Consider the following 17,652-nt stretch of genomic DNA (forward strand, 5'->3'; position numbering starts at 1 on the left):
CTTTGAAATTGCAGAGGAAACTTTGTGATTGCAGCAGTTTTAAAACAAGAGCAGACTCTAACATGCAGAGTCCAACTGATTTTTATTTTTGGGATCTGACGACGATATCAATATTAGCGAGAAAAACGTTTCTCATACTGATTTATCGGCCAATATATTAAATAAATAAGATATCCTCCTGACAAAGAAAAGTAATTGAGGCATGATATTTTGCAATTAAACCTTATACTTTATCATAAATAACTTTAAATAAAACTAAAACTGAAATACAACCAAATATAAAACTTACATGAAGAGAATGAATACACTCATTGTAAACAAACTATTTAATAACACCATTTCAAACAGTGTTGTGCAAACAAGTGTTTGAAATGCATTGTGTACTCCGTAAGTTTCCATACCAGCAGACATAACGCAGATAGCAATATGTCTATGAAAGGCTCACATCTGCCAATTTTTATCAGCCAACCGATAATTTTATCAGCCAACTGATATATCAGTCAGGCTGGAGTACTATGCTTGTGGAGAAATTCTCGTGGACCCACTTGTTGTTTGGAGCCATTGCCTAATCTGGAACCAGTTCTCTGTGTTTAGACGGCCAAAGAACTGTCTCTTAGTCAGAAAAACTGGTCCCACAGTAGACCCAACTAGTTGCTGGTCTAGAAGTAAGAATTGCATTTCAGAGGCTGGAGGGGGGATTATCGTTTTGAATAAAACCAACCAAAACTTTGATCTGATCGGATTGCACTTCACCACTTTGCATGAAAAAATAACATTTGTATTGGTGAAGACCAAAATAAGTTAGTTTTTACCCAGTCTGAGTTTACACCTGTGTCCGATGATACTGTATGTGTCTAAGTGCGTGTGTTTGTGTCTTCATATCAGTGCAAGAGAGAGAGGAAGAGAGCGAGTGGAGTCCGAGGGTTGAATAAAAGAATGAATGCTCGTAGCTATGAAGATTTTTTTTTACTAGTTTAAGAAAAGATCATCGATCATCATGCGGGTCAAAGACGTAAGCTGAGCCGGTGTCAGTGTATGCTTGCACAAGCGAGAGAAAGACAAGCCGTTTTCATACATGACCTGCTGGTAAAGTCCGGAGAATTGAGTCCGGACTTTACGCACAAGGCAGCTGGAAGTTCTCTGCACAGACGCGCTCACAACAGCAACAAATCCTCCGCATTATTAAGGGGAGAGATGGTGCAGCAGGCGGAGGCAGGATGTAATGTATTAATTCCGCTGCCGAGATCACATGATCATGTTTACAATACCCCAACACTGTCGTCATCCCCTATCACCACAAACTCTTTTGATATCTTTGTCGGTGTCTTTTACGTGTGAGTCACTGTTTTTTCACCGGGATATATTTGTTTTCTTTTTGTTCTCTCATCTTTGTGTGTGTCACATGTTAGAAGCCAGCGGGGATCCCCTTAAGTACATTAAATTAGCAAGAAATATGTCCTTCAGTTAATCAGTAATGTTTGTGGATGTTTGATTATGTTGAGATGTAACTATACCAAATACATAACAACCCAAATCAAACCAAACCAACCAACCTACCAGGGGAGGAGAGAGAGAGTGAATGCTAAGGCACCCATAGATAGGGATGAATTCGCACCCACTCAGGTGTCAAGCATCACTTTAATCAGTCACTCCCAGTTCCCAAAACTCAAACCAAACTCAAACAGTAAGTCAGAGGCCAAGAGGCCATCATATTGCAAACGTGACTGGCTTACTCACAGGGAGGGCTAGGACCTGGGGAGCAGTAGCAGTTTAGCCGAAACCAGCTCTTCTTTTAGCACAATCATCACTGAAATAAAAATGTTCTGGACCATCCCGTTAGTGGAAGTGACGCTTGTGGTCGACTGCTGTCTTTATTTCAGGGTTCTCACAGTGTTAGAGTAAACCCTACTCCATTGAATTTCCTACTTTAGCAGCTTAGCTGGGGTGGATTGATAGTGCACTACAGGCTGTAATTTTTAAGGGACTGACCACTGTCATGGTGTGCACCCTGGCTGATGTGTGATTAGCTGCTTTCAGACATGCACTGGACTCCGCAGTTGTTCTGTATTTTCTTCGGAGGAGATGCATGTGTGAACGCAAATGTCCGAGTAAGACGCTCTGCAGTTTCTATTGACTTTATCCACCTGGCCTCCTACAATAAAGTCTGTAGAAATCCAGGAGATCCCCCACTGTAATCACCACGAGTGAGTAGGGGGGAGTTGATGACGCTTGTAAAATGCGGCAGACGCAAAAAGAAAAAAAAGAAAAGAAAACAATACCTCCCCATGAAATAGTTGTGTCACACATGTAGAAGGCACAGACGAAGATGTCAAGAGAGTTTGTGGTGATAATAGCTGACGACAGTGTTGGAGGAGCTGTAAACAAAATGACATTATGCAGCTGATTTAATACGTCACTTCCTGCCCCTGCCTGCTGCACCCCACTGCTCCATCTCTCACCTGAAAAATTTGGAGGATTGGTGCTGTCTGTGCAGAGTACCTCCCACTGTGTTGTGCATGTTGCTTTAAATGTGAATTAATTGAAACCAGCCTTCTTAAGTGTAATATGTTACCATATTATCTCCAGTAGAGGTTGAGTTGGAGAAAATAATAACTTTGGGTGGGTGATGGGTGGATGAGTCAAGCATACATATGGATTTGGATGTTGGATGTTGGATGGAGCTGATCCGTGCATCTCTAGTGTGTAAGTAAGTATTAATGTCTTTTGAATGGTCTAGCATTTGTGACTGTGTGTGTGATTGGCATGGCAGGTCTGGGCATGGGCATAGTTTCTCCTTTGCTGGTTCCTGGAGCTGATTCTCACTATTCACTTGAGGCAGTATAAGAACCCTGGTCTTCCCTCCACTTGTCGCCAGATTATACTGTTCACTACCCGGAGGTATCGGTTTATATTGGCTATGCTATCCTGTTCTTGCCTGTTTTTATGCCTTTTATGTGCTGGCATCCCGGTAAAATTCAGTTCCATTCGGGATTTTACAAGGTGACAATGCAGAAAAGGTAAAACAGAATATAATCTCTTCCTCTCGTTCCTATAAACTGCAGCATTTTGGACCAACTGGAGACTTTTCACAGACTTACTGGGACATCCTGATGATAAAGAATTACAATAATCCAGTCTCGAGGTAACAAAAGCATGAACTGAGCATCCTTTTCAGACAGGACGTTTCCAATTTTCTTGATATTGTGCAGGTGGTAGAAGGCTATCTTAGAGATTTGTTTTATGTGTTGGTAAAATAACATGTTCCGGTCAAACAAAGCTTGGGGCCATGCTAATGCCATCCAAGGTGACTATCTGGTCAGAGAATGTCTCTCTGAAGTGGCCAGGTACAATGACTTCAGTTTTATCTGAATTTAGAAGTAAAAATATCTGAGTAATCCAGGCCTGATCTGCATCTCTAGCACCTCTCTCCCTGAATCTTCTGCCTCTGCCTCCTTTTCTCTCTCTGGTTCCCGCCACCTCTCTCACCAGGACTTGCACTCTCTTCTCTCTGTGTAGCTCTCCATCCTTTGCCTCGTGTACCACTCGTACTTGCACTCTCGTCTCCTCACTCTGACTCTCTCCCTCTAGCTCGTCCTCTCTATCTTCTGCCTCCAGTAGCAGCGGCTCCTGACCAGACCTCACTGGCTTCACTTGGCATCAGTGAGGGGAAGTTCATAACTGAGGTCTACGTCGGGTTGAAACAAGGAAGAAGAGTTACAAACTACTAAATAATTGTGAAATGAAATAAGTCACATGTCATTGTACGGTGTGTATTTTCAGAGAAGTGGGCTTTTGTTTTCGGGATAATGGGCGAACAGGATAATTTAGTTTTGACTGCCCTGTATAGCTAATCTAGCTAAGATTGACAGGTATAAAAAAAACACATGACAAGAAAACATTGTAAACATATACATTATATGGTCAACTTACAGTGTAGGAGTCGTCACTTGCCATTGTCAAAGTCTCTCTCGTCAGCTGGATGTGGTCCACCTGCTTGAAGGAGTATATCACAGTATAAAACATGTTATTTCTCGTTGCCAGTAGGGGGAGCTATGACTATGACAGAATATTTGTATGTAGATGTGTTCAGGCCATGACTCACATATAAAGTTTGGTGCAGATTGGATAATGTGCACTGAAGTTACAACAACGTCCTGTTTCATGGTGAAAAATTGAAATTTGATGCCACGCATCATTGGTGACAAAAAATTATTAAGAACACAACTTTTCATAATCAAGGTATATAATTTGCGCCGTCTGAATAATCCTCTTGGAGGAGTGTGATAATGTAAGATTCGTGTGAATCATCAAAAATGACCACTGAAAATTCACTCATCTACTCACACTGAGAAAAATTTGGAGTGACATTTACTTAACAGAAGCTAGGTAACAATTCTCACTCAGAAATTCTTTGTAATTTTTACTTGGGAAATCCTCAAGTAAAGTTTACTTACTAGTAAGACTTGGTAGATACAGAATACTTAAGTAGATTTTACTGGCAATTTTAACCCTTAGGTATAAAATATACTCACATTTTGCTAGTAAATTGTACTTAAACTAAGTTTGTATCTAATTTTGAAAATATTTAAATTAACTAGCTTTTATTTACTTTATATCCAGACATTTCTAAGTAATATTTACATATTATTTGATATACTTTACAGCACTATTATACTATGGATTTGTTGCATTTTTAACATGAGCTACTTTTGTCAATACGATTGTTTTAAGTAAAGACTTACTATAAAACATGAAATAACAGATGTTTTTACAGAAACAGCACCTTTTATTCCCCCTTCAACACTGATGTAAGAGGTTGCTTTTTACACATACAATCTGGTGGGCATTAAACATATCTAAATCAGTGCTAGCAGCTACCGCAGACTTTCATTTGAAACACTTAGTCACACTAAAACATTGTCAAATAGGACATGTGACCTTTCTGATGCATTTTACCTCTTAAACAGTTTGATAGGATTATTAAATGTGTAGCTGTATGAGGTATTTTTCTGTAGTCAGTGAATTAGCTACAGTAGATAGTGGTCAGCACATCCCCAGTTAGAAGAAGCAGAGACGGGCACAAGCACAGAAGCTAAGTAATGAACTGCATATACATACTTAAAGGGTTAGTTTGGATAATTTTATGTGTGATTGTATGAGGTCCTTATCAATAGTCAGTGTATTCGCTACATGGAGAAACAGCATGAAAGCTAAGCAATGATGTGCCATGGACGGGGTAAGCAAAAAAGGTATTTTAGCAAGTTAAAAGACCAACTAAACGCCATAGGAGAAACCACATATTTTTGTTTGTGTTATTGTGAGACTTCAGTGTTTTAGGGACAGTTCAGATTCCCAAAGTCACACAATTTTTTTTAATTAAAAATATATATTTTTAATTAAAAATATATAAAAAATTGTCTAATAAACCAAAAATTTCGCGACCCCCCTGCAGTACCTCCGCGGACCCCCTAGGGGCCGCGGACCCCCTGTTGAAGACCTCTGGCTTACACCATTGGGACCCCTTCTTCAGCAACTGAAAACATGTCCACAAAAATGAGCTGGTGTGTGTCTAGAAAAGCAGCACATGTGCCAGAATGATAATAGCTAGCAAGCTAAGCTAATGCTAGCAAAGTAGTCTGTGGCCTACTCTCACACTGACTTCATCAGATGAACTAACATGAATGTACAAAGTAAATTAAGCAGAAAACCTACCCCAGTGGCTTCACATCCACGAACTCTCATCAAATGAGGTATAAAATCATCCAGGTGCTGTCTGTCCTCCTGGGTCAGGTGCTGCTGCTCTGGTCAGTGTCTAACCTATTGTGTGAAAGGAGCGCTAACTGTCCTCTGACGTCACTGGCTGAGCAGGAGGAGGGTTTCGAATTTCACTCCAGTTACCCAAGTAAACTTTACTTCATTGTGTCGGGTCGTGCAGTCAATACAGAAGGGTAGTTAATATTACTTGGCATGAATGATAAAGATTACTTCAAAATGATGATTCATAATTACTAACAAACTAGCAGATTAAATATCACACAGCATTTTGAAGTAAAAGTGCTTAAATAATATTTTATTGTAGAATTTAAACAAAAAAGTTTTTCTCAGTGCACCACTATGCCGATGGAGGGGTTGGTGAAGTGTTTATTATTATTATATGTACTATTGCTGCTATCATTAATAACATATTTACATCCATAATTATCACTCTTATTATGTTCATTATAACAACTAGTCTGTCAGAGCTGATGGTACACAACTGTTCCTGGTCCCCCCCTCTCTCTCACTTCTCTCCCCTCTTTTCCACCCTTCTCTCCTCTCCCCATTTTTCTCTGCTCACCCCAACCGGTCGAGGCAGATGGCCGCCCACATTGAGTCTGGTTCTGCTAGAGGTTTCTTCCAGTTATTGAGGGAGTTTTTTTCTCTCCACACTCGCAAAGGTGCTTGCTCATTGTGGGAACTGTTGGATTTCTCTATCATTTTTAAGGTCTTGACCTTCTTTGTAAAGAATTTATTACTTTATTATGAATTGGTGCTATACAGATAAAATAAACTTGAATTGAATCCCAGATTTGTTTTCAAAGTTTGCATGGGCAGTTCCGACTCTAGATCAAACAGCTCTCACAACAGCTCGTGCCATTTGGACTCATGTTATTCCGCCATTTGGCTGTCCTTAAGTGTTTCACTCCTAACTTTGAGTCAAGGTTGATCAAAGAACTGTGTCCAATCTTGTTTGTTGAAAGAGCTGTACCACTCCGTACTATCCAATGGTAAATGGGGCCTGCAAAAGGTTCAATCAGACCCTCCTGAACCTCCTTGGCACCCTTGAAGTGGAGAAACACAACAAGTGGTTGGATTACTTACCTGGGCTAGTCCACAGGATACGTACTAGCCTTTCTTATGTTTGACTGGCACCTGCAGATTCCTACAGACTTGCAGACTGGAGCTGTGGGACCTGCCATGCCTAGCAAGACGTTGGACTGGGTGAGCAGGCAGCAAGAACAATGATGCTATATGCCTATAAAAAAAAACGTACACAAAGAGTTTATGAACAAACTTCACAAGAGGCCTCTCTCTTACCTGGAGAGTGTGTTTCGCTGAGTTTGCCAGAGGGGTGGGACAGGTGGGAGCCGTAGGTAATCGTAAGCTGACCACACCTAGAGCGCCCTGTGTATAAAATCAGGCCAGAAGGAAAAGATGGTCCTGAACGATCCATTCATCGCAACCACCTGTTGCTATGCATCCATGACCCCCAACAAAAGACTGCTGTTACTGAAAGTGGCAGGATTAACAAAGCACATTTGCCAGCATGGGGACTGACCATTGGGGATGGGGGCCCAATGTGTGGCAGGATGGCAGATGAGAGATGCTGGATTGAGAGAGAGCAGTGCGAATCACGCAACGACACCCGGCAACGGTGGCTCAGCAGTGGATCTTGGTGGGGCATACCAGACAAAGGCAGAGAGACAGACGTGGAGGGATACGTGGAGGGGTGAAGCGTGCTTCACCCCTCCTACCAGCGAAGTACCTCTCATTGATTCTACCTGACTAAAAGACATGTTTGATTTGCATGTACATTATTACTATTATTAGTATTCAGGAACCCATTGCATTTAGTAGATCATAGGCTGAGGAATTGCTGCTTATTTAAGATACATATGAGGGACATTAGCAACCATTAGTAAGGACTGTGAAGATCCTATACTTAACATGGCTTATCTGCACATAGGCCCTATTCACCTCCTCACTCCTGCATCTGACCCAGCTCAAAGCTCACCAAAAAAGGACTGGAAACATGAACTTAGTGTTTCGGCAGACAGTGATTTTAAAGAGACTGTAGGCCTGGATTTCTTATATTATAATATATTATAATTTTTATCACAATTATTTTATCTTTATCTTTGCTAGTCTGTGTGTTGTCTTGAACAGACTGCTTCCCTGAGAACAGTCTAATAATGCTGTGCCAGATTGAGCATGTGTGCAGGAAAAGTAAAAAATGCACAGAGTGAAGAAGTCAAGAGAGAAGTCAAGGGTGCAGCAGTCTGACTGCAAAAAGCAAGAGATGTTTGAATGTATGAGTAAAACTGCGTGAGATGGGTAATTATTGCATGTTAACATGGATAATGGTAAACTTACATATACAGTACATTTATCGCAAACAAATAATACATTTTCTCACTCAGAAATGAGGCACAAATATAACACCATACCTTATTAGCATACACAATATGTCACAGCAGCTGTGGGACATCAACCAGCAACAAGCAGCTCTTTGAATGAATTGTGACAAGGTGTTGTTCTTTCCCCCCGCCCCCCCTGTCCTCTGTTTTCCGGGAACACTAATAGGCTTCATGCAGAGTAATGTGACCAATTGAATCATCCTCACCCTGGAGCTGAAGGTTGCAGATCAGAGGCGCAGAGAGCACCCCACTCACACTAGCTCCCACACTGAGAAAACTTCTCAGGGGTGGCACTTCATAATTTTCTGCTCAGGACTGCTTTGGGATTTTACAAACTGTCCTCCAAGGAACTAGTGGCACTCTTTTCATCTGCCTTAGCCTTTTTGCCTGCTTGGCAGACCTCTATTCAGCACTTAGGTGAAAAGTTCAGAGGGCCCCTGTGTAGCCCTGCCTGCAGATCCAGGTGAGTACACAATCCAGTGTAATGATGTTGATAACCAGGACAGTGCGTGAGTGCAGCTGAAGTCATTGTTCTTATCAGCTGTGATAAGATCTATGGTGGGGTCTGTGAAGCAGCCCAAGGTTCATGTAACTTGTTGAATCCATAATACGAAAAATAATGTTTCAGATCACATTGATTATACTAATATATACTATATAGACTTTGTTAGCAGCAATGATTACAGTAAATACATGTTTTTCTGTTTATATTTTTCATTGGCTAAACTTGGCTTTAAGTTGCGTTAAAAAGGAATGAAAGAAGTGAACAGCAGTAGACTGAATGTTAAAAAAAACTCTCTGCACCCCAAGATGGCCATAAAGGGATACTTGGTATAAGTTAGTGCTTAACTGTATGTTAACACGGATAGCTTAATGTGAAAATGGCTCACCAGCCCTCAAGGGCTTCATGCTCCCCAGAGCAGTTACACAAAGTATTGTCTGTTTGCATCCTCATACATCTAAAGAACTCACAGTGAGGAAAAATATCCTAATATCATAACATACAAGTAATTAAAGCATTTACAAAATCATAAAAAATATACATATGTGAAAATAAGCTAAGACACAGTACAGGAAAATTTCCCTCAAGCACCCCATGATCAACACTTAGACCTAAAATTAGCATTTCTCTAATTGTTATCATAGTATAAGCTGAAAACAGCTAATATAACTCAGTGAGACAGACGTTATTTCAGCATTGGAACTGACTGCATTTCAATGAACTCTGCAAAGAATTGAATATCATCTACTGTGCATAGAGAAACAGGATATAACAGCACTCTTATGTATGGAGGGTTTGAGCTTAATGTGACAGGTAGCAACAAGTAGTTTACACACAACACAGACTAATCTGTGTCACTGTCTATGTGGCAATATCCTACATTAGCAAATTTATAATAAAAAAAGAACTGAATGAGGAAACAGACGTTTGCAATGAACATATCTGGAAAGTTTGATATACCTCATATACATGTTTTTTCACTGACCATGTATTTATTTAGTTTCCATTGGGTAAGATGATGGTTTTATATATTGGGTAAAATATATGTTTAACTTTAATTATGTTTAATTTAACACTTGACAGTTATAATACTTCCTGAATTGGAAAACACAATCCAGGCAGCAGTTGCAGTTCATCCGAAACATATTATCAGTGGTGTATAAATGCTCAGTTATGTTGGTTCTCTGAGTGAAGAGACTATCTCTCCACTATGTTACATATTCCGTAAGTGCTGGGAATGAAAAGCCCAAATCTCTGAGCAGGAGTGCAACAAGGTGCTGAGGAATGTCTTCTGTTGCCTGACCTTACCTCAACGTCCCAGATCAGAGCTTCAACTACACAGGAAAGGGAAATGATGGTATTCTCTTACATCTGAAACTGGCGGGAGAGAGCATCTAGTTTGGCATCCTTGGAACCTGGGTGGTAGGAAAGAGTGAAACAAAAGTGGTTACAAAATCAAGGTCCACCAGGCCTGACAGGGGGTTCAACCTCTTAGCTGTGTTGATGTATTCTAGGTTTTTATGATCCGTCCGAACCACAAAGGGGAGTTATTCTCCGTTGAGTCAGTGTCTCCACTCCTTTAATGCCAACTTCAATCAATCAATCAAATTTTATTTGTAAAGTTTATATTCACGAATCACAATTTGTCTCATAGGGCTTTAACAATATGTGACATCCTCTGCCCTTAACCCTCAACAAGAGTAAGAAAAAACAACAACAAAAAAACTTTAAAAAGGGGAAAAAGAAAGTAGGAACCTTAGAGAGGGAGGGATCCATGTAATGGCTCCAACAGCCTGTACAAGTTCTCCATGTAATGGAGAACATCAGAAAAAAATATTTATTGAGTATTTACAGCACTTATTAGAATAAACAGTTTGTAGCATAATGGAAGGTAAATGAATTGAGGAATTATTGTCAGTAATGGTATACTCAGTAATGAGTATCTGAGTAGACATATTGTATATCAAGCAATCTTGTTGCAATCATAGTCCACAATCCATTGTCATGGAATTGACTGCCAGTTGCCTATGTCATAATTCTTCTCAGCAGCAGACAGTTTCTAGGAGAAGATTGCAAAGGGGTGCACCTTCTGGTCCTCAGCTGAGCCCTGGGAAAGAACGGCCCCCACACCTGTGATGGAGGCACCCACCTCCACTATGAACTGTCTGGCAGGATCAGGGAGAGTAAGAATGGGAGCAAAGGTGAAGCTTTACTTGAGCTCCTGAAACACTGCTTCAGCAGCTAAGGACCAGGAGAACTTACACTTGACAGAGGTGAGGGCAGTTAGGAGGGCTACCTCGGATCTATAGTTCTGGTTGAAACGTCTGTAGAAGTTTGCGAACCCAAGGAAGTGCTTCAGATGCTTGCGGGATGTTGGCTGAGGTCAGTTCATGACTGCTTCCACCTTGGCTGAGTTCATCTGAATGCCTACCTCCCTGAGCACAAATCCCCAAAACTAAACTTCAGACACACAGAATTCACACTTCACTGCGTTCACAAAAAGCTGGTTTCACAAAAGTCTCTGCAAAGCCTTCCTTACGTGATCCTCATGCTCCTGGAAATAACTAGATTATCGTCAAGATATACAAAGTAGGGCAGAGTTGTGGACTCGAGTCACCTGACTTGGACTCGAGTCAGACAATTTTGATTACTTCAGACTTGACTTGACAAAAATGACTTGCAACACGATAAAATTAAAACTGACACAGTATGTGCGTTACCATTCAGGAAAAGCTCGGCATGAATGAGTGATTGGTAGGGCATTTCAGGGAGTAGGGCCTGGCCCAGGGGCGGACTGGCCATCGGGAGCACCGGGACATTTCCCGTTGGCCTGATGCTCGTTCTTGGTTGCCGACTTGCGCTGCGCAACTGCCGAGCAAAGCGCGCTGCTCAGCGAACTTTGAGCACACCGCAGCGTGCTGTGATGAACGCTGAACTCAGGCCCAATCACAGTGTTCAGAGCGCAGCGGTGCCGCATGAACCACCACCACCGTAGTGGAAAGCCCTGCATGCCCATGCACTATCCCAGCGGAGATCTCAGCGCGAGCCACGTTCTGAAAGTGACGTCAGTCAAAATGGATCGCAGTCAGCGGCAGAAGAGGAAAGGTGGAGCAGAGAGAGAGAAGATGAGAAAACGAAAAGCCTTGGCTGCAGAAGCAGCAAAATACAGTAAAATTACGGACATGTTCGCAAGTAAGGGAGCAGCAGGTCAGTCAAAAACACTTAATAAAACAGACACACACGACATTCTCAGTATGGCTAGCTAGCTATCATTAAATAGGTTCCACTTTTTGGAAGCTAATGGGGATCCAAAAGTGATTTAAAAAATAGCGTTTGAAGTTTTAAAAAAGCAAAAAAGTTAAATCTTAGAATATGACAAGCAAGATTGACCAGGAATTCAGATTTTCAGTTTTATGGACTGTGTTGTATGACAGTGTACCCTAAACTACAATATCAATGTTATTGTCTGTTGTCTTAAGCATATAAAAATAAGTATTGGGTGAATTTGAATAGCAGCCTAGCAGACTCAGTATTCAGATAGATTACTTGTCGTTCAGTCACATTTTTTGCAGTATTTTGTAATCTGGATAAATTTCCTCCCACATGAACATAGAGGCCAAATTCATAACTAGTCTGGTACCCGTTACATCAACAAAAAGGTTTAGCCTACAGGATAAGTGGTCTGGTGGTTTAAGTAAACAGGGTGGCAGTGGCCTGGGATGGAGTCGAATTCCCGGCCTGAATTATTGTTTCAGTCCACCACTGGCCTGGCTCACCAGCGCCATCCAGATTACTGGACAGGGTTCGTAACTGGTTGTCTGGCTCAGTGGTGTACGAAAGAGAGGCAGACAGGTACAGAAAACTATGGATGGAATCTCTCTCTCTCATGCAATTGTCAAAAACCTTCCGTAACTCAGTGGAAAATGCCTCAGCAGAGACTGATTTCTCCCACTCAGCAGTTCCTACAATTTGGCTCAATCCAGGAGCAGGGAAATTATGTTAGCTACCTTGGAGTGTTATGTAGGAAAAGAGGAAGACTGAAGCTCGAAGGCCAGGTAACACTGAATCAAAAAGTTTTGCAACCGCCCGACTCACCAGAGTAGCGTTAAGGTGGAGAAACGCAAGGCTCTGAACCAGGAGTGACTTGAATTGAAGGATTGGAAGGTGAAGCAGAAACTGCCGGACCTGATGCTTCAACAGGTCTTTGTTAGAACATTGTAAGCTGCTGAATCTGGTCACAGAGAGCCTCCAATTGTTTATTATGATGTGCAGAGGACTCCTGGAGAGCTTCAGCAACGGAGGAAAGTTGCCCCTCATGTTGGTATAAAGCATTTGCCTAAGCTGTACAGCTTGTTTTATTGTCTCTGAGTTGGCTGGGTTCATTTCTGGTCAGATTTGTCTATCACCGCTTAAGATAGGCACAACAGCACCCAAATGCAAAACTCAGGAGGCAGAGTTAAGTTGTAAATGTACAGGGATACAAAAATCCAGGCAGGTCAACAACAAAAAGACTAGACTCAAGGTAATCTGGATTTAGACAACTAGACCTAAGCAAGAATACAATACTGGAAAGCTAAGGCACTTGGCATTAAGACAATTGGCAGAGCCAAAGGAAGTGGACCAGTATATATAGAGAGGAGCTAATGAGAAAATGGACAATAGTAGACGTGAGCTGGTGGGAGTTGCTAGATCTGAAATGACAGTAGAGTTACAAGCAGAACTGATGACAAACCAGACTAAATGAATGATTAAATTAAATAAACTAAGACACTCAAACCACGCAAGGTTGTAATGAAATCAGTTGATGTATCTGAGTGACAACATTAGAAAGAATTCTCTATCTTATCAAGACTATCTCTCCACTCTGTTATAGATTCGATATGTATGGGCTAACTCTCACATCCTGGTGCATCCCATGCGCCGATATGTGACAATTGCACATTTTACAATTACACTGTTTACATACCAACCAGTTCAAAGCCCTATAATACACAAAGGCCAAGCCAGGGAGGCAGACGGGCTGCATAGGTTAGTCCGCAAGACACAAGACTGACCCCAGGAAATAGATAAGTTCCTTTCAGACACAGAGGCTAAACCTGAGAACAGGATGGCCACACTGGCCTGACAAAGGGACACTATACCAACCATAAAAACTATGCGTGGTCTGGCTATCAGGTCACACTTGGCACCCGCTTGCCAAAAGAGGGACTGGCTGCCACATGTAGATGAAAGAATCTTTAAATGTAAACTGAGATGATCGTGTGCAGCAGCAGGCTAGTACATAAACGGGGTTAGACAACCAGCCACAAGGTCCATGAGGTGCTGCACTACAGGTTAAGTGTGCTCGAACTAGGGTTGCACTGATGCAGGATGCCATTATCCATCGACGAAGGCTGACAGCCACCACAATGTTGAGTAAACATCATGATACCCCGCCCCCCATTCAACACTGACAGAGGGGTGCAGCCTGCCATGCTCTGCACAGACTATAATTTCAGATTCTACTGGAAACCAGATATAGTGATCACAGATATAGTGATCAACCGTTTATATGGATCAAGAAGCTTGGGACAAAATTGTTCTTATTCAATTGCTGTTTAAATAATTCGGTTATAGTGATCAAGTAATCCGCTTACAGTTTTAATTTTGGGTCTTTTATATATGTTCATAATGTCATATGTTGTTCATGTACATAGGTGAAGATGTTTATCAATGTTTTAAGTATTTATACATAAGAAAATGTCTAACAGAGATAAAGGGAGCAATCTAGTTGTATTCATAATCCATGATCAGCTGCCACCACGGTCCACGATCAACTGCCACCAAAATCACCATTCATGATCACGATCCACCATCCACCATCACGATCATGATCCACTGATCCACCATCACAATGCCATCACGATCATCATCCACCATCACGATCACGATCCACCGTCACGATCACGATCCACCATCACGGTCCACCATAAAGATCCACCATCATGATCCACAATGTGGCTGCAGCAGCGATCCTGGATCTGCAAACAATAAAACACAAGGACCCCGGGGGGGAAATTAATGTGATGGTTAGGAAGAGAAGGAAAGAGAAGCTCCATGTGTTATGTGTCCCTGGACATGCTGGACCTATAGCAGCATAACCAAGAGCTGGTCCAATTGAACCTGCTCTAACTAAAAGCTTTATCAAAAAGAGATTGACAGTGCTAAGAGCTTGCTTTTCCTCTTAGCAGAAGTAATGGCTAACAGGAGGCCTTGTCCCTCTTTAGAAAGGGGACAGGGATGGGTGAAGACATGCAGCAATGGGCCAAGTCGGAAACCGAACCTGCTATCACTGCAGGTCCACTCAAGCCTCCTCATGTGAAACGCCCTTCCAACTTTGTGTGTTGTAAGCTTCTGGGCACACCTACGGAACCAGGAAATCAAGATGCACTTTTCCTCATTCAGTATGTCCACATCCCTTGTAAAGTAATTGCTTGTCTTTGATTCATCTGCCTCCAGCTGAATCCAAAAAAATGGCAGGGTGTACTAGGCTGTAGCCAAGTAAGCATCCACCTAGTGTCTACCCATAACAGGTGGTAAATTGCTGCCCCAGCAGCAGGTGGAAAGAGAGGGGACATGCAGAGCAGACCCTGGTGCCACAAGTGTGCCAGCAACATTTCATCCCAGAGGTTGATCTGGGAGGCATGCAGCAAAGGGCCAGGTCCAAACTGAAACTGCGGCCAAAGCAGGAGTTTCCTTACGTGGGGCACCTGCTGAACCAGGTCTCTGATCTATATTCCCTTGTTCTTATGGAGAAGAAGAGTCAATAATGTGTTGACTCTGGAAGCAAAAAAGTCAACATTCACCCCTTCACTTCCTAATGACGGAGTCTCTACTCTCCTGCGTCTGGAACATCTCTTGACCTTATGTTGGCTGCTTTGTCAGACAACCCTGGCACCTCTACAACTAGGGGCGAGTAGAAGAGGGGGTCAGCCATCATTTTATTACCAGCTTGTACAGGCTGTTGGAGCCTAGGCCCCCTGTCTTTTGATGTGGACTGCTGTTGTTCCTGACAATGAGTCCTCAACATTTCCAGGAACTGTGAAGGGTGAGCTTTCATCTCCAGAACTTTAATGTGTTGGGTCACCTTATGCCAGTCTAACTCAATTGACTCATGCATTTGTGCACAGACCCCCATTTTCTCATGTGGTTCATGAGGGACTACTTGCACCATGGCTGCCATTAGGAACAGGATTCTGATTTTGAATTCTATTCAGTGTTTTATACATAACTGTAGGGCGTGGCCAGGCAAGCCAGTGTACCTTGTGAATATCTACGCACCTTGACAGCAGGGGATCATTCCCTATATACATGGAATATGTAACGGAGGGGAGAGATAGTCTTCATATTGTAGAGAACAACATTGTGGGAGCACTGTAAACTTGCAGTGTCACCGGTTTTTGACATTAAAGCAACTTGCAGGCATAATACTCTTATGTAGTGAAACTCCTATAATAACCAAAAAAGAGATACTTATTCTAAAGTATGGATTATTATGTAGGACCAGTATGTTTTTGTTTTTGAGAAATATACATCACTTTCTTTCTCAGCATTAGATAAGTTGTCTGTGTGTTGAGTACAGAGCTGGAGTCCAGACAGGGTTATCATAGCTTAGTATTTAAGATTGGAAGCTGGGGGAAACATCTGTCAACACCTGTGAAGTTAATTCATTGACATCTTGTATATAATTTGTTTAATTCAAAGTGATTCTTGTTGAAGAGCAGCTACTCACAGAGTCTTTGTGCAGCTTCCTGAATTCATGTTGCCAGTGATGTTGCCATGCTTGGCACCATCATGCCTGTATCAGAGATCAAATCAACACTCACTTAGATTAATCAACCCCCAGCCAGCACATGGCTTTCATGTCACAACCTTGCTGATTCCCCCAGCCTCAGCAAAAAGACACACTTCTTACCTAGAAATCAATGTTACATCATCCCCTACTCAGAATTATTTAAGCTTATATAGCACATACTAGTCATCATTCGGTTGGTGTTTTTTTCTCAGATGAACACAGAAAGTGCTCAGATGTTCTGTTGAACTATTGAACTAACTAAAGAAGTTTTAATTATAAGTAATTCAAATCTAAGCCAAGTTTTTCCATTCGTGATTTTAAAGTTTAAACTGGTCATAAATACTTTAGAAAACTATCAGGTATTTGAATATAAATTATTTTATTGTAGTATGTTTCTTTCCAAACAATAATACTGATAATATAATGTTACTTAAATTAATTTTTAAATTACAACACAACTCCTCATACCCTCACACTAAAGTTTAGGTTTTGTTGAGTTTTATGTCTCTGACATTTTTATATGTGTAATTATGCTAACTTCACAGCAAATACTGTGAAGCTACATGTGCATAAAGAGTTCATGCATAAACTGCTGGTAAATGTATATTGTAATTGGTGAAGATGAGGAGTGGAGAGCCATGCCGTGCAGTAAGTTTAAAGCCCCCCACAGATGAAAGACACATTCCTACTCTGCATGTTGCTGTGTTCCTCAGACAGATTCCCAGCTGGGACCTGCTCTAATCTCCTGGCAACAATATTGACATAGAAATAGAAACCCTGGAGAGGACAGAACTCTAGCTGTCTGACTGCCTGCACATACATCTGGTGCTCAGAGTGCCTCTACACATATGCTCTCTGTATATACAGTGATACTTTAAAGACAGCTTAACCTTGAGATTCCAAGGAACAATTTCGCATTTTACGAAATGTGATTGTTGTGAAGTTTTATCTAAGGTTTAATGAAAAGATGGATATCAATATCATATCTTTTTCCAGGACCAGCCAGGACTAGCCTAGCTTAATCACTCAAATTCAATCAAATTGTATTTTTATAGCCCATATTCACAAATCATTGTTTGTCTCATGGGGCTTATGAGGCTTAGCTAAAAGGACCTAATAAACTTGATTCTCAAATTTTA

General features: G+C 41.5%; 1 protein-coding gene across 1 annotated transcript in view; it reads left to right on the forward strand.

Moving 5' to 3' along the window:
- Positions 1-8,458: 8,458 nt before the first annotated feature.
- Positions 8,459-17,652, forward strand: part of kcnj13 (potassium inwardly rectifying channel subfamily J member 13) — a 30,374-nt gene continuing 21,180 nt past the window's right edge. Inside the window, exon 1 of the mRNA XM_035153626.2 lies at positions 8,459-8,640. The gene's annotated coding sequence lies outside the window, so the exon portion shown is untranslated. The remainder of the gene's footprint in view (positions 8,641-17,652) is intronic.

This window comes from Hippoglossus stenolepis, chromosome 4, assembly GCF_022539355.2.
Source record: "Hippoglossus stenolepis isolate QCI-W04-F060 chromosome 4, HSTE1.2, whole genome shotgun sequence".
Taxonomy (NCBI): Eukaryota; Metazoa; Chordata; class Actinopteri; order Pleuronectiformes; family Pleuronectidae; genus Hippoglossus; species Hippoglossus stenolepis.